The sequence below is a fragment of the Bos taurus genome, chromosome 20 (genome assembly GCF_002263795.3).
Source record: "Bos taurus isolate L1 Dominette 01449 registration number 42190680 breed Hereford chromosome 20, ARS-UCD2.0, whole genome shotgun sequence".
Taxonomy (NCBI): Eukaryota; Metazoa; Chordata; class Mammalia; order Artiodactyla; family Bovidae; genus Bos; species Bos taurus.
The window spans coordinates 23554273-23573915 of record NC_037347.1 but is presented as its reverse complement, the minus strand read 5'-3'; the positions used below and the strand labels follow the sequence as shown (position 1 = coordinate 23573915).

General features: G+C 40.2%; 1 protein-coding gene across 3 annotated transcripts in view; it reads left to right on the top strand.

The window, feature by feature from the left end:
* LOC132343219 (craniofacial development protein 2-like) overlaps nt 1-19643 on the top strand; it is a 48682-nt gene that overhangs the window by 19426 nt on the left and 9613 nt on the right. The window lies entirely within an intron of this gene.

The following is a 19643-nucleotide window of genomic DNA, read 5'->3' as shown; positions in this document are numbered from 1 at the left end:
GATTGAACCCATGCCCCCTGTAGTGGAAGTTTGGAATCTTAACTACTGGACCACCAAGGAAGTCCCACATAATTATCTTGATAATGTCTTTTATGGCTGTATATTTTCTTCAGTTCAGGATCCAATTAAGGATCACACATTGCATTTAGCTATCATGTTTCTTTAATTTTCTTTAGAACAGGCCTCTCTCTTTAAAAATCTTTCTTTAAAAAAGGTGTTTTTTTGAGTATAGTTGATTTATGATGTTGTGTTAGTTTCAGGTGTACAGAGAAATGAATCATTTACATATATACATATATCTACTCTTTTTAAGATTCTTTCCCCATGTAAGTCAGCACAGTATATTGAGAAGAGTTCCCTGTGCTATACAGCAGGTTCTTATTATTTATTTTTTACTTAATAGCGTGTCTTGACTTTGATATTTTTGAAGAGTTCAGGACAGTTGTTTTGTAGAATGTCCACAGTCTGGATGTCTGAGTGTCTCTTCCTGGTTAGATTCAGTGGGGCCACAAGGTCCTTTTTCCATCCTCTGCATTGCTGCACACGCAGCATTTCTGGCAGTAATACTCTCTAGGTCTGACTTCCTCTAGGCGTAGGCTGTGCCCAGTGTCCACTTGCTTCTTCTCTACATCACTACACAGAAACCACCTCCCCACCATCCCCACCAGAGGTGATGCAGCGAGAATGGCTGAGGAGCTTGTGTGCAGGGCAGACCTGGTCTCCCAAGGGCCTGGCAAGGTTGCTGCCACCAGATACCACTCTGACTACTCAGCCCAGTGGGAAATAGCTTGAATCTTCTTTGGCTCCCACTTTCATTTGTCACAGATGAGTTCTCAGATATCCTAGGCTCTTAGAACTCTGTCATAGCCCAGTGGTAGTCAGGCTGAGGAAACAAACGGGGCTGAGATCCCACAGAAGCAACATTTTAGAGGTCCCATAGGTCTAAAGGCTCTGGATCTAAACTTTGATATGTGGACAAAACTGCTGTACCCTAGTGGAAACTCCAGGTTGCTGTGATGGGCTTCAGAGACAAGAAGAACCAGGAGAAGTTGGGACCAGACGTCTGGCTGAGTGCAGGGATTTGGCAGATATTAATGTTCTGCCATTAGCAAGGAAACCAAGTTCCTCCTTGGAAAGGAAGCAGGGGTACTATAAGTTCAAAAAGTCAAAGTCAAAACCCAGACCCAGAGCTCACATGGATTGGAGGAGACCTGGAACTAGGGGTTCCTCCAAAGCAGGTAGCCTTTCCTATTATCCTATGCATACCATGACTGAGCAACATGCTTGATGGATGGGAGACACCCAACCCTTGCTATTGAATGAATGGATGAATAACTAAATTTAGATATAATTTCCAAAGAAGCAAAGTCAAATTTAGTATCCAAGAGTTCGATTTAATTGGGAGGATTTAAGAGTCTGTATCTGAGGGTATATATAGATGGGGAGAGATAGCAGAATATAGGGGAAAAGGCAATGGCACCCCCCTCCAGTACTTTTGCCTGGAAAATCCCATGGATGGAGGAGCCTGGTAGGCTGCAGTCCATGGGGTCGCTAAGAGTCGGATATGACTGAGCGACTTCACTTTCACTTTTCACTTTCATGCATTGGAGAAGGAAATGGCAACCCACTCCAGTATTCTTGCCTGGAAAATCCCAGGGACGGGGGAGCCTGGTGGGCTGCCGTCTATGGGGTCGCACAGAGTTGGACATGATGAAGTGACTTAGCAGCAGCAGCAGCAGGAGAATGTAGAATTTTGAGAGACATACACTGAGGGTAACTGAGTTGGAAAATGGAGTCGAGCCACAGTAAGTTGTTGAAATGTGTTATAATTCACCCTCGATTCACCTAACTCCAGATTTTTCTTTTATGATGAGCTCATTGGTGTCCTGGTTTTGTTCAGCTACTGTGTAGCCAGGAACGTGCCTATCCCATCAGGCACATGATCTGCCTCTGAGAAGCTGGGAAGTGGAGCCACAAAGATGATTTTTTCCCCTTCCCTGCCCAGTTACACGTGGCAGAAACAGAAGGTGAGATGTGGACACACTCATACAGTATCCAGGCTTTTCAAACATTATAAAGTGGCATGCAAGCTCACTCTCTAATATCATAAAGCTGGGAGGGAAGTCCAGAAGTGGGAACAGAGAATTTCCATGGAAAGAAAGCTCAGGAAGCTCCTAATAAAACATAGCTTAAACATAAAAATTTGACACTTTATTAAGAAAGGAAAATAGTGAGGGGTCGGTGACTGAGCCATGGACTGCGTTCAGCATCTGGAGAGCTGGAAGCTTCCGACGAGACCTGCTAGACTGATACAGGGGCTCTGGAAGATCCCCTAATGGATGTAAGTGCTGTGTAGGGGGAAAAAAAGACTTGTCAGGTGATTCAGAAGAAAAGTATTTTTAAGTTGAGAAGAGTGCAATTGTATTACCATCACCACATTTAGAGATGAATAAAAAAGGCACAGAGAAAGGAAGTGGGCTGTTACTGGGCCTCCCATAACTACAGTTCAGCTCAACTTCCTTATATAGGTTTCTTTTTTGCACACATGCTCCTAGTTTAGGTTTCTAAAATCCATGGCTTTTATTTATAGGTTAAGCACACCCCAATTTTTCTAAATACTGAAGACGATGCTGGCCAGACCTTAATTTGGGTTATCGCCATGCCTAGTCCCCCTCCCTCCTGCTTTCCTGTCTGAGTCCCTTGAGGAACCTAGGTGCCCTCTTCGTTCTCTAAACTTCTGCAACTTTCTTATCCCCGTCTATCCTTCCTTTCTTCTTTCCTTCCTTCTTTCTATCTTTTTTTTTCTTTTCTTTTTTGCCAACGTGTCAGTACAGCCGAGCCCTCCTGATCCCTGTTGGCTGCACAGACGCAGCTCCAGCTCTGTCCTTCTTTTACTGGGGAGCTGATGTCAGCCAGGTTGGATTACAGCCCGGCAGCCGTTCTGCTGCTAATGAACTGGCATGGAGAACAAAACACTGCAACTCTCCTGGAACAGTTTTGTCATCTATAGTTGGAGCGCAGAAAACCTCGGGGTTTGGAAAAGAACAAATGTCACTGGAGTTTGCTTATTTGCCTTTGGGATGTCAGGACCCCCAGTTCACCACACCCTGAAAGTTTATCTGATTACAGAACTCCTGCAAATAACAAAAGGTTAAAGGAAAACCCCACCCTTGTAGCATTTCCCTACTCATTTCCCACCCTCCAGGACTGGCTGGCAGGCTTGGGTCAGGAAAATTTTTATATTTATAGTCCTGTGAATAAGGGGACCAGACTTGGCCACTTCAGAAAGGCTGAGCGAATCTTGGAAAGCTGGGATTGAAAGAATGCTTAAGGAGCATTAAGGCCAATAGTCTCCTCTGAGTATGAGAAACTGAAGCCAGAGAGGTTGCTGAGTGTTAAGGGTTGAATTGTGTCTCCTCAAAGTTCACGTATTGAAGTCCTAACACCCAGGATCTCAGAAAGTAACCTTATTTGCAGATAAAATCTTTACAGACATACAAGTTAAAGTGAGGTAATTGGGGTGGGTATAATCCAATATGAATGGCGTCCTTATAAGGAGGAGAAGTTTGATCTATACAGGGAGAACGCTCTGTGAACAAAGTCTGCAAGCCAAGGAGAGGGGCAGGGAACAGATCCTCATCTCACAGCCTTCAGAGGGCAACAGCCCTGCCAACACTTTGATTTTGGGATTTCTAGCCTCCAGAACTGAGACAATAACTTTTTGTTCTTTAAGCTCAGTTCATGCTACTCTTTTAGAGCAACCCTAGCAAACTCTTGTATCTGAAATCTCAGTTCGAGAATGGCCACACAGGTTTGGTCCTCTAACTCCCTTGTCTAAGGATTCTTTCATCATATTGCCACCTGGATTAGATACATACTATTAAAGTACTGCATTAGAGAAAACAAGAGTACTTTTCAAGAGGGACAGTTTGTCTAAGAATTTGAGGAGCAATGTCTCTGATTGTCCATGCTAGAATCTAGCTGGCAAATCCTTGCTAGAATCTTTATATGTAAATGTGTAAATCATAGGTCATGGTGAAACAATATTTATTCAACCAAAGTGACAATAAAAGGTTTTTAAGGGCTTTCCATTGGTGCTTGTGGTAAAGAACCCGCCTGCCAATGCAGGAGATGTAAGAGACTCAGGTTTGATCCCTGGGTCAGAAAGACCCCCTGGAGAAGGGCACAGCAACCCACTCCGGTATTCTTGCCTGGAGAATCCCATGGACAGAAGAGCCTGGCAGTGTACCGTCCATGGGATCACAGAGTCGGACACGACTGAATCGACTAAGCACGCATCCACGCATGGCAAATACAGATCATTTAGAAGGCAAATGAATTCACAGTTTGTTATCAAAAGTAGCTCAGCATTCCAAGAAAACTTTGTGCTCTTAACAGAGGGAAAGTGAACCAAAATCCAGTCCTGCGCTGGCCCACTCTCAATAACAAAATTTATTTACCTATTTAAGTTTAATCCAATCCCCGGCTGCAGTGTACAAAATTATTTTCTCAGGGCTCCCTTTCCACAAAGCTTCCACAATTTTCTGTGTCTATTTCAGTTTATCTCTTATTTTTCTGTTCCATTTAGAAAACCAGCTCTAAGTAAAAGTCCCTCTTTCCCTTTAAGAAAATGTATTTCCATTTCTCATACCTTCTCTTGTTGAAAACACACATCCTACTTACCTTGCATACTGACATGTTTCCTTTATTATTTCTAGTAGCTTTAATTACATATTACAACTTTAACCATTAAAAACTCTCTAGTTAAAACCAACAAGCAGCAAGTAACTGTGAACTGTTTGTCATACCAACATTTCCTGGTTGGCAAAATAACCTCTAGAAACTTACATTGTCTGGTAGCATAGTTTCTTTTCTCAATGTGGTGCCAGACACATGTCTAATAAACCCCAAACATCTTTAGTTTTCCTCTTGTAAGAACACAAAAGTAGACCTGTTTAGCAATTAACATTCCAGTATATTACTTTATTTGAAATCACCTGGCTATCCCATGAATTCTCTTCATTTAATTTAATTTTAGCAACACTCTAAAGTTTCAAGTTACCGAAAATCTGGAGAAACTATTTTAGATAGACATATCTAAAACATAATTACTCCTGAAGAAGTCACCTGAAAACTCTTATCTCATTTACCTTTATTTTATCATATGGAAATAACATACCCAGTTATCATACCAGCGGAATGGCTGATGGCTTGATCACTGAAACAACCCTTATTTGTTGATATGGCAAGTGACATTCTTTGTCCACAATGAAAAGATTGTCACTGTTCTTAGGTTTTGTCTTTTTAATTTAAAAGTGTTTTAAAAATAAATGTTTAAATGCTCATGCTTTTACAAAATACGATTGATTGAAGATACTATGTTTTAAATAATATGCTCATTTGCCAGAATTAAAAGCTGCCAATCATTTGCTGGTGTCTCTCTTACTGGGCAAGGGGTGAGGGGAAAGTGTCATGAAATCCTAAATTCTGGGAGCCACTGATCACAAGCCCACAAGGGTTCTCTTTCCCTCTATTAAGAGCACCAAGTTTTTTTGAATGCTGAGCTACTTTTAATAACAAATTGTGAATTCGTTTGCCTTCTAAATGATCTGTATTTGCTGTGTGTGCACGCGTGCTAAGTCAGTTCAGTTGTGTCCAACTCTCTGTGATCCCATGGACCATATACTGCCAGGCTCTTCTGTCCATGGGATTCTTCGGGCAAGAATACTGGAGTGGGTTGCTATGCCCTTCTCCAGGGGGTCTTTCTGACCCAGGGATCGAACCTGAGTGTCTTACATCTCCTGCATTGGCAGGTGGGTTCTTTACCATAAGCACCAATGGAAAGCCCTTAAAAACCTTTTATTGTCACTTTAGTTGAATACATAAATATTGTTTTACAGTGACTTATGATCCTGTTTAACCAGGTGTTTTAAAACCTCCTCTAGTAAAATTCTAAATAAAGTTCTTTTGACCTCCAGCTAACTTTGGGATACTCCAAAGGGCCCCTGAAACATCTCAAGAGACATATTAAATTAACTAGGATTATTTTTGTTAAATTACATGAAAACATTGTCAAATAAGTTGCGATAAACTTCTTAGGTTAGATGTCTTTAATATATTACAAAATTTAGAAGGATTCCTAAAAGTCTGATATGTCTTCGTATAATGTTATCAGGCATAATTCTACTTATTACCTTGTAGAAATATCCAAATTCCTTGTCAATTGCATTGTAATCAAATCTTTACTCATGTAATTTTAAGTCTTATTGTTTATAATCATTGTTTTACTCTGATGCTTTTATAAAATGATCTTCAAGAAGATTCATAAAAAGGACTTTTTGATAGTTATGTTTCTGATAACTTTTTAGATCATACCACTGAACTGGGTAAGAAATTACAAAACTCTAATGGCGGGACTTCTCTGGTGGTTCAGTGGCTAAGACACTGTGCTCTCTATGCTGAGGGCCTGGATTCAATCCCTGGTCAGGGAACTAGATTCCCCATGCTGCAACTGAAAGATCCTGCACGCTGCAACTAAGACCCGATGCAGCCAAATAATAAAATAAATAAAACTCTAATGGAAAATCTGATGACTTCATCCAGATCAACAGGAATTAATTACTTAGGACTGATGAACTAATAATATGGTTTATACTTTTATGACTTTTTTTCTGAAATATACTGCCTTTTTTGTTTCCTAGAAAACCTTTCCTCTTATACAAATTATGACCAACAAAAAATTGATGAAGTATACCTTTATAAAAAAGATGATTTATCTTTTTATCTCTACCTGATCATTCCAGAACTTGGCTTCTCCAGCTGCCTGCCCTGTGGACTTAATGGCTTATCGTGACCAGGTTATAACTCACTATACAAATCGTTGTTTTAATGTGCTCTCTCTTGTTGTTTTCAAACTATTTATGCCATGTGCCTCTTTCTGCTGCACTATGACTTTATTAATGTTGCTAGCTATATTACTTATATCCTGTTTTATAAGACTGTTGCCTCCTGCATTACACAATGTGTAATCAGGCCTCCAATAAAATTAATGATGTCTGAAGACAGTTGATCATATATATAACTCTACATAGAGTAATTGTCATAGTGCAAGTCTAGCTGTAAGAGGAGGCAACAAGGGGAAATATTTCTTGGATTATACTAAACTAGTAAGATCCAGAGAATTTTGGGTTGTTAGCACAGAATGGCCCATCAACAGAATTTTCATCTGGTCTAGGAAGAAGACTTTCTAGTGTGTTGGGACAAAATTGCTCATGAAATGCCTACCCAATGTTGTTTGATTTATGACCAAGATGAGGCCCTGTAGACAAAGAATATTGCCTTATCAACAACAGGATGTTGCAACTATTCGGTCATCAGCCACTGCAGCTGCCCCCGGCAGTGTACCCTGAAGGGAGTCAGGATGGAGAAAAGCAAGATACTGGCCCTAGGTAGCCAAGATCAAAGGAATATCATAGGAGTAATTTCACTAAACCCAGACTCTTACATCTTCTCATACATGCTAAGTCCATCAGTCTTGTCGGACTCTTTGGGAACCCATGGACAGTAGCCCACCAGGCTCCTCTGTTCATGGAATTTTCCAGGCAAGAATACTGGAGTGGGTTGCCATTTTCTACTTTATCTTCTCATACATAGTAAAGCACTAAATTCATTAACTTGAGTTGTCTGTTTTAAATTAACAGTAATCGTTTGGTGTTTGACTACCTATTTTTTGTTTGTTTGTTTTGCCAAAGCTCCTGTGCACTCTGACTCCTCCCTCACTTGTTCAGCACAGTCCCTCAGAACTATCTGAGACTTACGTCCTCAGTCAGTCTGTCCAATAAAACATAATTCACAGCTTATAGGTTGTGATTTTTTTTTTCAGTCAACACCATCAAACTACGTTTGATAATCCTGAAGTGAAATACTTTTTGAAACAAGGTTATATTTACCATTTCTTCAAGTGGAAAAATCACAACATAATATTTTATTTATCACTGCTGCCTCTGGTACAGTTACTGGCACTTGAGCCAACCTGTCCACTGTCCCAGGCTCTTTTAGCAAGCCCGGAACCCCATGGCTTCAGCTAGATGATGTCAGATATGACAGGGATTTTGTGACCCAGGATTCACCACTTTGCTTTATAGCGCCCTTGTCTCTACAAAAACAGAAGAATCTTTCCATCTTTTTAGCGAGTGAAGAATTAAAATTCATTGTTGCTAATAGGAAGCTCCTTAAAATGCTTTGTTTGCTAGTATCAGTTTTCAAAAAGATATGTCCTCCCCCACTACGAAAGTGATGTCTTAGTTTGGGTTCTTCCAGAAGCAGATTCTCAGTCACGGATTAGCGTGCAAGAAGGTTTCTGGAAGGTGATCCCGGTTGGGGGAGGGGGATATAAGACAGTTAGGAAGGGGATCTTGGTAGAGGAAGGGAGATGTGAAACAGAGGAGCAGTTCATAGGGAGGAAGCCTTAACGAGCCCACTGCCACTGGGGCAGCTGGGAAGCTCTTGAAAACTGCAGAGTGCCCCTGAGAGTGTTGTAGCACAATTCCCACCTGTCGCTTGGTAAGTGCTGCTCCTGAGGGCATAAATCGCCCAGCACTTGTCACTTGCCTGATGCCCAAGCCACGTGAGTCTGCAGCCAGAGCAAAATCTTTAGGAAGAGTCACAGAAGTCGCCTGCTTTAATCATAGCAGAGAATGTAGGTGGGGGACCAAAGGCATCTGCTGTCTGCACTTATGCAACCTCTGAACTCTTGATATGAAATCATATCATGGACCCTCCCCTTTGACAGAAAAAGCAAGAAGAACTATGACTCAGCTGTAAAAGGAAAAAGGAAGGGTCTTCTTCCCCAAAGAGCCACATCCTAATTTCCCACGGGTGGCCGGCCAGACCGCCTTAGATAACTCTTGTCTCAAATCTGTGGGCAAGACCACTGATGCACATCATGATGATAAAATGCATATATTCAAGACAAAAATCTTCCACTAACACCATGGGACTTTTACTAACGATGACCTAGACCAGAGATGGCAAACTGACTACACCTGTGTGTCAACCCTGATCCATTGTTGGTGGCTACCCAGAGAATTGTATTGAGAAGAACTTGGAAAGTGTTCATCTTTCAATCATTTCTGACTCTTTGAGACCCCATGCACTGTAGCCCTCCAGGGTCCTCTGTCCATGGAATTCTCCAGGCAAAAATACTGGACTTGGTTTGCCACGTCCTTCTCCAGGAATCTTCCCCACTTAGGGATCAAACCCGGCTCTCCTGCATTGCAGGCAGATTCTTTACTGTCTGAGCCACCAGGGAAGCCTGAAGAATTCTGAAGCATGGAAAGGAAAAGTGGGTTGATCATGGATTAGGACAGCTGGATACCAGTACATAAGGGTGCAAAAAAAAAAATCACCAAAAAACTTCAAAATTCCACATATAATGAGGCAGAGAGAAAGTTGTGTTTTGCAGATCTTTTCAGGAACATTATATATGTACATATGCTACTGGAGGGAATATTTTCATAAGACCCTTGGAGGTTGTGTGTGGGTGAGACACACAGTGTAACCTTCAGAAGGCAGCATGCTCTAGTTAAATCATGAGTAGGAATCGGGTTGGAGAGGCAATGGCACCCCACTCCAGTACTCTTGCCTGGAAAATCCCATGGACGGAGGAGCCTGGAAGGCTGCAGTCCATGGGGTCGCTGAGGGTCGGACACGACTGAGTGACTTCACTTTCACTTTTCACTTTCATGCATTGGAGAAGGAAATGGCAACCCACTCCAGTGTTCTTGTCTGGAGAATCCCAGGGACGGGGGAGCCTGGTGGGCTGCCGTCTATGGGGTCACACAGAGTCGGACACAACTGAAGCGACTTAGCAGCAGCAGAAATCGGTGGGTGGAGACAGTCTACTTTTGTGGGGTTTTTTTTTGGCTGCTTTGTCTTAGTGGCAGCACACGGGCTTCTCTCTAGTTGTGGCGCCTGGGCTTAGTTGGTCTGCAGCGTGTGAAATCTTAGTTCTCCACCAGGGATTGAACCCATATCTCCTGCATTGGAAGATGAATCCTTAACAGCTTGACCACCAGGGAAGCTCCAAGTCTAGATTTTATTGTTGACATGGTAGGCAAAATTACATTTAAAAGTCTTTCAAAATGTCCTAAAGTCACTAGTATCTGGGCCCTCAAAAGCTTAAAGGCTGTACAGCTAAGCCCCCAAATGCGTATATGATACAACTGTTCTACTGTAATACATGATCCTTAACTAGCGTTCCAAGGTGTCCATAGGGGTCAGGTCTGGTAAGCTGAAGGCTTTGATTTTGCTGAGTGGTGGTATAACCTGGTGGCTTCCCTTAGCTGCTTTTCTTACACTTCCCACACCTAGTGCTCTGTTCTTCCTCTCATTTTCAATATTCACAAAATGAATGTTAGGTTCCCATCTCACATAGTACAGAAAATTACATTTCAGATAGATTAATGAGCTACATGAAACTGACCACAATTATTTTAAAAACTTAAATGGGGGGGGGTGTTTATCTGGTGGTCCAGTGATTACCATTTGGCATTTTCACTGCCATGGCCTGAGTTAAATCCTTAGTCAGGGAACTGAGATTCTTCAAGCCATGTGGCATGACCAAAATAAGAAAAAAAAAAAAAAAAAAACTTAAAAGTTTGAAAATATCCAGTGTTGGCAAGGATGTGCTGTCATGGGTACAATTTCCTAAGAGGACTATTTCTACTAAAAATTTTACTTAATTTCTGGTTATCTATTCTGAAAAATACTAAGTAAATACTAAGATACCTATACAAAGTTATTCTTTGCAGTATTATTTATAATAGTGAAAAAACCTGGAAATAACCAAGATAGCCCTCAAAGAAATATGGCTAAATAAAGATGCCTCCTTATAGGATGTTACACAACTTTTTAAAAAATGAGGTAAATGTATACACACTGAGAGGGAAACAGTTCTAAGACACATCAAAACTTAGTTGAATTCAGTGTCTTCATGTGTAAGATGGGGAACTTGGACTAAAAAAATCTCTTAGATTCCTTCGTTCTATAAAAAGGGAAGTACATCATATCACTCAAGAATTTTGTGCTCCCCGAAATAGAATTGTGCCCTGTTCAACTTTTTCCCTTGGAAAAGCTAAAATTCACAAAACCAATAACTCCCTCTCTACTTTTTCTCCTTTCTCAAGGTTAAATCTTTCTTTCTCAATTCAGATGATCAAAGCATCTGAATATCTAAACATCAATAATAGAACTCTGAGAGTAAATATGTTCAGATAGATTTACTAAGCAAGAAAACCCTGAATGCATGGGTTTCATAGATAATACTCCAGAGCCAGCAATTCAACTGTTCACTGTCTACACCTTCTGTGTGCTATTGGTGACATCGATCAACAATGACCTGACTGGCCAGAAGAGGGCTGTGTTTATATGGGGAGGGGAGGCCTATAAAGATGTCACCAATGACTGGGATGTCCTGGACAAAATCGGTTCCAGTTAGAGGGGATTCCAAATTTACATGTGTCAAAAACAATCTCCTAGGAACTGATAACATGGAAAGGATTTCATTTTAAACAAGCAGGAAAGATAACCCAAGGAAGCAGAAGTTTCATTTCCATTCTGACTAGATTTCCATAACCACTTGAGAACCCAGAGTTCCTTTGTTGCCTGGGTAGGAAATCTGCTTAACCTTTCTGGGCCCCAGCTTCCCCATATGGAAAGCAGGTATGGAACTTCTGACTCATCTTTCGGGATCATTTTGAAGAAAGGTGAATATTAGAAAAGGCTTCTGAAAACAGAAGAGGATACATCAATCACTGAAGGAAAACGAGGACATAGAACATAACAATAAATTATCTATTGCCTAAGAAAGTCCTGGATCCAATATAGACAATCATTTTTGTTCTTATTTACAGCCAGAGAGGCCTCTGAAGTTCATTAGAGTCTGGAATTACTTCATACACTGCACTGGAAATTTCAAAGGAAAATTTCAAGAAATTTTAAAGGAAACTTCCAAATCCACTAGCTGGTCTGTTCTTCACTAGATGTCAGCTGGATCATTTACTTTTAAAAATCGGGCTGTATTTTGCACTGGTTGAGCCAAATTCTGCCTCTATCTCTGAGCAGCTCATGCTGCTGTCAGTGTAGCTGTGTGTGGACAGGAGAAGAGAATGTGGCCCATTGTCCTTCCAGATGCAAATTATGGTCCTGATTCAACAAAAAACATCTGTCTTCCACACAGGCCAAGTAAGAACAGACTGTGAAGCCAGACTGATCTTTTGTGACATGGCACCCCACTCTTGCAGGAATTCACATTGTGGTTGGTGATTAGCTAAAAAAAAAAAAAAAAGGATTCTGAGAGGCACATAATTTGTAATTTTTCTGTTTTGAGGACTGTGCCAATGCTAAAATTGCAATTCAATTTTACTTAGAATAAACATAGTTTTTTGAAAGAGAGAAAGGATTTTGAAAGAAGAAACTGTTACTGGTCTGACATGGCAGTACATGACAAAAGTTCATGCTTCATTACATCATTCTCTCTGGACCTTTGGCAAACCGATAACCAATAAAAAGCAGCCTTAGTAATATACCTGATTTCATAACTTTCTGTAGTCACTGATCATTCTTTCATTGAAGGTATGAATGGCTGAGATTAAGTGTTGGTGGACTACATATAGATCACACTCTTCAAATTAATAAAATACATTTGATACCTATCTACTTGTAGAATAATACTATAATCTTATAGTTCTCTATTCTTTGTGTTCCTACCCCTCTCCCAGCATTTCAGCAGCAGTGAGGGCTTCTGTTTTGTATTGCTCCTAATGTAGAGTCTAAGCAGCTAAAATGCAGAGAAAGAAACTGACTCAATGCCTAGCTTTGAGTTTTAAAAACTTGACTTTGACGATCAAGAGGAAATATGGAAGAGGGTGCCCAAGTCACTGCACCATGGTTAGTAATGAGTACTCTAACTGATGGGTTTTTGTTGTTGTTGTTAATAGTAGTGTTAGAAAATGTTTTCTGTCATTTTATGACTATTAGTCATTTATACTTCTTCTTTTGTGAATTATCTATTTTTAAGTTCTTCCCACTTTTGAACTGGAATTTTAGATTTTTCTCCATTATTTACTTCCACGTTGATATGTCGTTATATGTAGCCAATATTTTCCCAGCTTGATATTTATTTTTAAATGTAGCTTATGATTTTTTGATCTGTAGAGTTTAACAATTTATGTAATCAAGTATACAGCTTCTTCCCCCCTACCCCCAACCACCATATAATTTCTTCCATGGCTCATAGTTCTTATCCATTCACACCTGAGACAAACATTCACTCATACTTTCTTCTATTTTGTTTGTTGCTTGATTTGTTACAACAAATTCTTTTTCTAGCAGGTATCTTATTCATTCCATTAACAAGTATATCTTGAGTGTCCCATCTGTGTGTGACAAGGTAACAAGATAAAACAGTCAACAAAACACCTAGAGAATCAGTTCAGTTCAGTCGCTCAGTCGTGTCCGACTCTTTGCGACCCCATTAATCGCAGCACACCAGGTCTCCCTGTCCATCACCAACTCCCAGAGTTCACTGAGACTCACGTCCATCAAGTCAGTGATGCCATCCAGCCATCTCATCCTCTGTCGTCCCCTTCTCCTCCTGCCCCCAATCCCTCCCAGCTTCAGAGTCTTTTCCAGTGAGTCAACTCTTCGCATGAGGTGGCCAAAGTACTGGAGTTTCAGCTTTAGCATCATTCCTTCCAAAGAAATCCCAGGGCTGATCTCCTTCAGAATGGACTGGTTGGATCTCCTTGCGGTCCAAGGGACTCAGGAGTCTTCTCCAACACCACAGTTCAAAAGATTCAATTCTTTGGTGCTCAGCCTTCTTCACAGTCCAACTCTCACATCCATACATGACCACAGGAAAAACCATAGCCTTGACTAGATGGACCTTTGTTGGCAAAGTAATGTCTCTGCTTTTGAATATGCTATCTAGGTTGGACATAACATTCCTTCCAAGGAGTAAATGTCTTTTAATTTTATGGCTGCAGTCACCATCTGCAGTGATTTTGGAGCCCCCCAAAATAAAGTCTGACACTGTTTCCACTGTTTCCCCATCTATTTCCCATGAAGTGATGGGACCAGATGCCATGATCTTCGTTTTCTGAATGTTGAGCTTTAAGCCAACTTTTTCACTCTCCACTTTCACTTTCATCAAGAGGCTTTTTAGTTCCTTTTCACTTTCTGCCATAAGGGTGGTGTCATCTGCATATCTGAGGTTATTGCTATTTCTCGCGGCAATCTTGATTCCAGCTTGTGTTTCTTCCAGTCCAGCGTTTCTCATGATGTACTCTGCATATAAGTTAAATAAGCAGGGTGACAATATACAGCCTTGACGTACTCCTTTTCCTACTTGGAACCAGTCTGTTGTTTCACGTCCAGTTCTAACTGTTGCTTCCTGACCTGCATACAGATTTCTCAAGAGGCAGGTCAGGTGGTCTGGTATTTCCATCTCTTTCAGAATTTTCCACAGTTTATTGTGATCCACACAATCAAAGACTTTGGCATAGTCAATAAAGCAGAAGTAGATGTTTTTCTGGAACTCTCTTGCTTTTTCAATGATCCAGCGGATGTTGGCAATTTGATCTCTGGTTCCTCTGCCTTTTCTAAAACCAGCTTGAACATCAGGAAGTTCACGGTTCACATATTGCTGAAGCCTGGCTTGGAGAATTTTGAGCATTACTTTACTAGCATGTGAGATGAGTGCAATTGTGCAGTAGTTTGAACATTCTTTGGCATTGCCTTTCTTTGGAATTGGAATGAAAACTGACCTTTTCCAGTCCTGTGGCCACTGCTGAGTTTTCCAAATTTGCTGGCATATTGAGTGCAGCACTTTCACAGCATCATCTTTCAGCATTTGAAATAGCTCAACTGGAATTCCATCACCTCCACTAGCTTTGTTCGTAGTGATGCTTTCTAAGGCCCACTTGACTTCACATTCCAGGATGTCTGGCTCTAGGTGAGTGATCACACCATCGTGATTATCTGGGACGTGAAGATCTTTTTTGTACAGTTCTTCTGTGTATTCTTGCCACCTCTTTTTAATATCTTCTGCTTCTGTTAGGTCCATACCATCTCTGTCCTTTATCAGGCCCATCTTTGCATGAAATATTCCCTTGGTATATCTAATTTTCTTGAAGAGATCCCTAGTCTTTCCCATTCTGTTGTTTTCCTCTATTTCTTTGCAATGATCTCTGAGGAAGGCTTTCTTATCTCTTCTTTCTGTTCTTTGGAACTCTGCATTCAGATGCTTATATCTTTCTTTTTCTCCTTTGCTTTTCACTTCTCTTCTTTTCACAGCTATTTGTAAGGCCTCCCCAGACAGCTGTTCTGCTTTTTTGCATTTCTTTTCCATGGGGATGGTCTTGATCCCTGTCCTCTGTACAATGTCATGAACCTCCATCCATAGTTCATCAGGCACTCTGTCTATCAGATCTGGGCTCTTAAAGCTATTTCTCACTTCCACTGTATAATCATAAGGGATTTGATTTAGGTCATACCTGAATGGTCTAGTGGTTTTCCCTACTTTCTTCAATTTAAGTCTGAATTTGGTAATAAGGAGTTAGAGAATAACAATAGGCAGTTACCAAACAGTAGAGGAGGGATGGGGAAGGTGGTTTGGCTGCTCTTGGTACAGTTTTTTTTTTTTTTTTTTCTCTAATTGGAGGATAATTGCTTTACAATATTGTTCTGGTACAGGTTCAAGCCCAGTGAAATTGATCAGGGTTGAGTGCCACTGAAACCTTTCTAAACCTTAGCTGGTTTTTTTTTTTTCCCTCAGAAAATTCCCTTGTGTTAACTTGATAAACTAAAACAAGTTCTGCTGCAGGCTAAATCTGATTAATTTAACCATAGAGCACGAACCATGCCCCAGGTACTAGGCAAAAAGCCATCAGAAACAAAGGATCTGAGAGAACTACTTGAGAAGGTCTTACAGAGAAAACAAAATCAACAACAACAACAACAAAATAACGAAACAACCTTCACCAAGATTTCAAATCAAGATTCAGAGTAGCAGAGCTGTCTGAGGTGATTTAGACTTGGCCTTTGCATAATAAACAATAAAGGAAACAGAACAATCAGTGAATGAGAAAAAAAGGAGAACAGTCTTAACTGTAGTTGAAGAGAGGCTCCGAGTATTTCAAGAGAGTGTCATCACCCAAATTTAACCTGACACTACCTTTGGGCTCAGCATGTGGCCTGGGAGGTGCTGGGTCCAATGGGCAGGAATTAAAACTGCTCTGTGGGAGCATGATTTGCTGCTAGGCCTTGGGCAATGGCCTGACTGGAGGTCCCAGGGCTGGCTTGTCCCTGGAAGCTGTCCCAGTTGGGCAGCTTATTGCTTAGTGTTTCAGAGCTGCTGTGTGCTGGACTTGCTCTCACATTTCATGCTGTCCCCTCCCATGGCACACACAGAATCACCCTTGGACATTCAGTCGTAAGAAATCCCTGGAAAATTGACAAGGGAGGGATGGGGAAACTGCAGCCTGCTGCTGTGATTTGTAAGTTGGTGAGTCTGATTGTTAATTTTATGTCATTTTGGCTAGGCTGTGATGTTAGATATTTGGTCAAACACAGCTGGATGTTTCTGTGAATATCCTTTTAAGATGAGATTAAATCAACAGATTGAATAAAGCAGATCACCCTCCATAAGGTGGTGGTGGTGTTCAGTCACTAAGTCATGGCTGACTCTTTATGATCCCATGGACTGTAGCATGACAGTCTTCCCTGTCCTTCATTATCTCCTGGAGTTTGCTCAAATTCACATCCATTGAGTTGGTAATGCCACCCAACCAAGGTGGGTGGGCCTTATCCAATCAGTTGAAGGACTTAAGAAAAAGACTCACATCCCTTAAGGAAGAGGAAATCCTGCCAACAGACTGCCTTCAGTCTGGAGCTGTACACTCAACACTTTCCTGGGTCTCTAGCCTGCCAGACTGCCCTGCAGATTTTGAATTGCGAGCCTCTACAGTCACATGAATCAATTCTTTAAGTTGTCTTCTGATCTGTCTGTCTCCTCTTGGTTCTATTTTTCTGAGAACCCTGACTACCATGGTGAGTAAAGAGCACAAGTAACCCTATTTTGGGCTTAGAATAAGAAAAGAACTGAGGAGTAGTACATCTTTACTTTTTATTTGTATGAGTGAGTGTTGGGTGCTGTTACATCAGACTTTTTGTGACCCCATGGACTGTAGCTTGCCAGGCTCCTCTGTCCATGGGATTCTCCAGGCAAGAATACTGTAGTGGGTTGCCATTTCCTTCTCCAGGGGATCTTCCCAACCCAAGGATCAAACCCACATCTTCTGTGTCTCTTGCATTGGCAGGCAGATTGTTTACCTCTGAGCCACCTGGTAAGCCCTTTTACTTGTATTGTATACATGTTACATAATCATAGTTCATCAAAAGAGTCAGGACTAACTAGGACTAAATAGTCCTGATTTGTATGATGTAATTAAATGCATCAATATTTTGTGTTTCTATGATTTCCAGATGTGTTATCACCCACACTCACTTGAAAACCACTCATCTGACTATACAAACAAAGCAAGAATTCTTTCCCCAACTTTCTGCTATGCTTTTCTCCTTAAGTTATACAGCCCCTCGGTAGGAGGAGTCTGGCCAATTCCATCAAGTGGTTTCAGAAATGTAATGATATAATCTTGAAACTGAGCATTTGTACAGTATTTCAGTTTCGTAAGGTGTTTTTATATAGTGTCATATATATTCTTCTAAATAACTACATTAATTAGGTTAAAGAGACGTAATTATTCTAATCACCTCCATTTTGTCAAAGAAGAAACTGAAGACCAAGAAGTATGAGTGTGTCATAAAGCTAGTCTATAGAGTGAGACTATGGCAAAGCCAGGATTAGAAACCAGTTCTCCCATGCTTCACATAACACTTTTTCTTACCACCCAAACATGCATATCATCAGGTAAGCAAACTCTTTGCCAGATTAGAGTGCAAACTCTGCATTCTAAAGAGAAAATCTATTGTCAGTGATTTTTGACAATGAGATGAGAGGAAAGGGAAGCTAGGGCAGTGGGAACCATGTTTAGTTAGGACTGAGGATAGCTAGAGAGCTGCAAGTTCAGGAAGTAACTGGTGAGTCATTTCCATTTTTCTTTTCTTTTTTTTTTTTTTCATATTTAACATTGTAGCTTTTATTTGACCCAGGATTTACAAAATCAAACGCAAAAAGACAGGAAGGTTCTTTAAGAGTAAGGAATGCTGTTGTTATCTTCACAGGACCATTATACAGTTTTGTATGGTGTCAGGTTCTTTTCCAGACTCTGTTCTCTTTACCTTGATGTATAATTGTATTATTTACAATTTACCATTTCCTCTTTACTATATATGATAGAATACAAGCGAAGGGTTTTCATAAACTGCATGTCCTCTGGAAGTACAATCAGAAGGCTAACTCGTTGCCAGTACCACACTTGTTTACACAATTCCTTCCCCTTTCTTTTTTCTAATTTTGCTAAAAACAAAAAAGAAAAAACACACACACACAAAAACACCCCCCCTTCCTTAAAACAAAACCAACAAACAAAATCCCTGGGAACTTCCCTGTGGCTAAGACTCTGCACTGGCAGTGCAGAGGTCCTGGGTTCAGTCTCTGGACAGGGAAATAGATGCCACATGCTGCACCTAAGACACCCACGAAGCCAAATAATAAATAAATAAATACTTAAAAAAAAAAGCAAACGCAATGAAGAACATAAAAGCACCTGGGTTTTGATCAGCATAATACAGTAGTTAAATTTTACTTATTTTCTATTTAGTTTTTAGTAAATATTAAACATTTTTTCTAATAATGCAGGATATAAAAATATAAAATAAGTTGACAGTTAACTTGCCAGAGATTGAAGCACATCAAATGTTAGATATGATAACTAATTCTAAAGAACATTAATAAAAGTTTTAAATAACTAGAATCAAGTACTTAGAATGTATGATTTACAGTAAAAGTCAAATCATAATACAGTAAATTTTACTTTTCCATTTTGCTTTTAGTAAATATTATTTTAAATATTTTTGTAATAATACAGGATATAAAAACATAAAATAAGTTGATAGTTAACTTGCCAGAGAGATTGAAACATCAAAAGCTGGATATGAATTCTAAAGTACATTAATAAAACAGTTTTAAATAACTGCAACCTTCAGCTACTTAGAATGTATGATTTAGAATAAAAGTCAAAGATTATTGATGCTATGTTATAAGCTTCCATGTTTGGGGAAAGAAATATGTAAAGGGAGATAATATTCAGCCCTGGTGGTATTTCATTCCAAGAGATATTGAATCAAATTAACAACCACAACCACAGCTTTTTGGTTTTGTCTCCCCACAAGCTAAAATGTGGGGGAATGTAGAAAGTGACTGCTATTATGTATGGGCTTTTTTAAAGGATGATGAAAATATTCTAAAACTGTGGTGATGGTTTTACAAGTTTTTAAATGTACCATATAAACTAATGTATTGTACTCTATTTTAAAGGGTGAGTTTTATGGCACATGAATTCACTCAATCACTTTGTTTTTTCTACACGCCCAGGGACACACGGGAAAAAAAAAAAAAACTG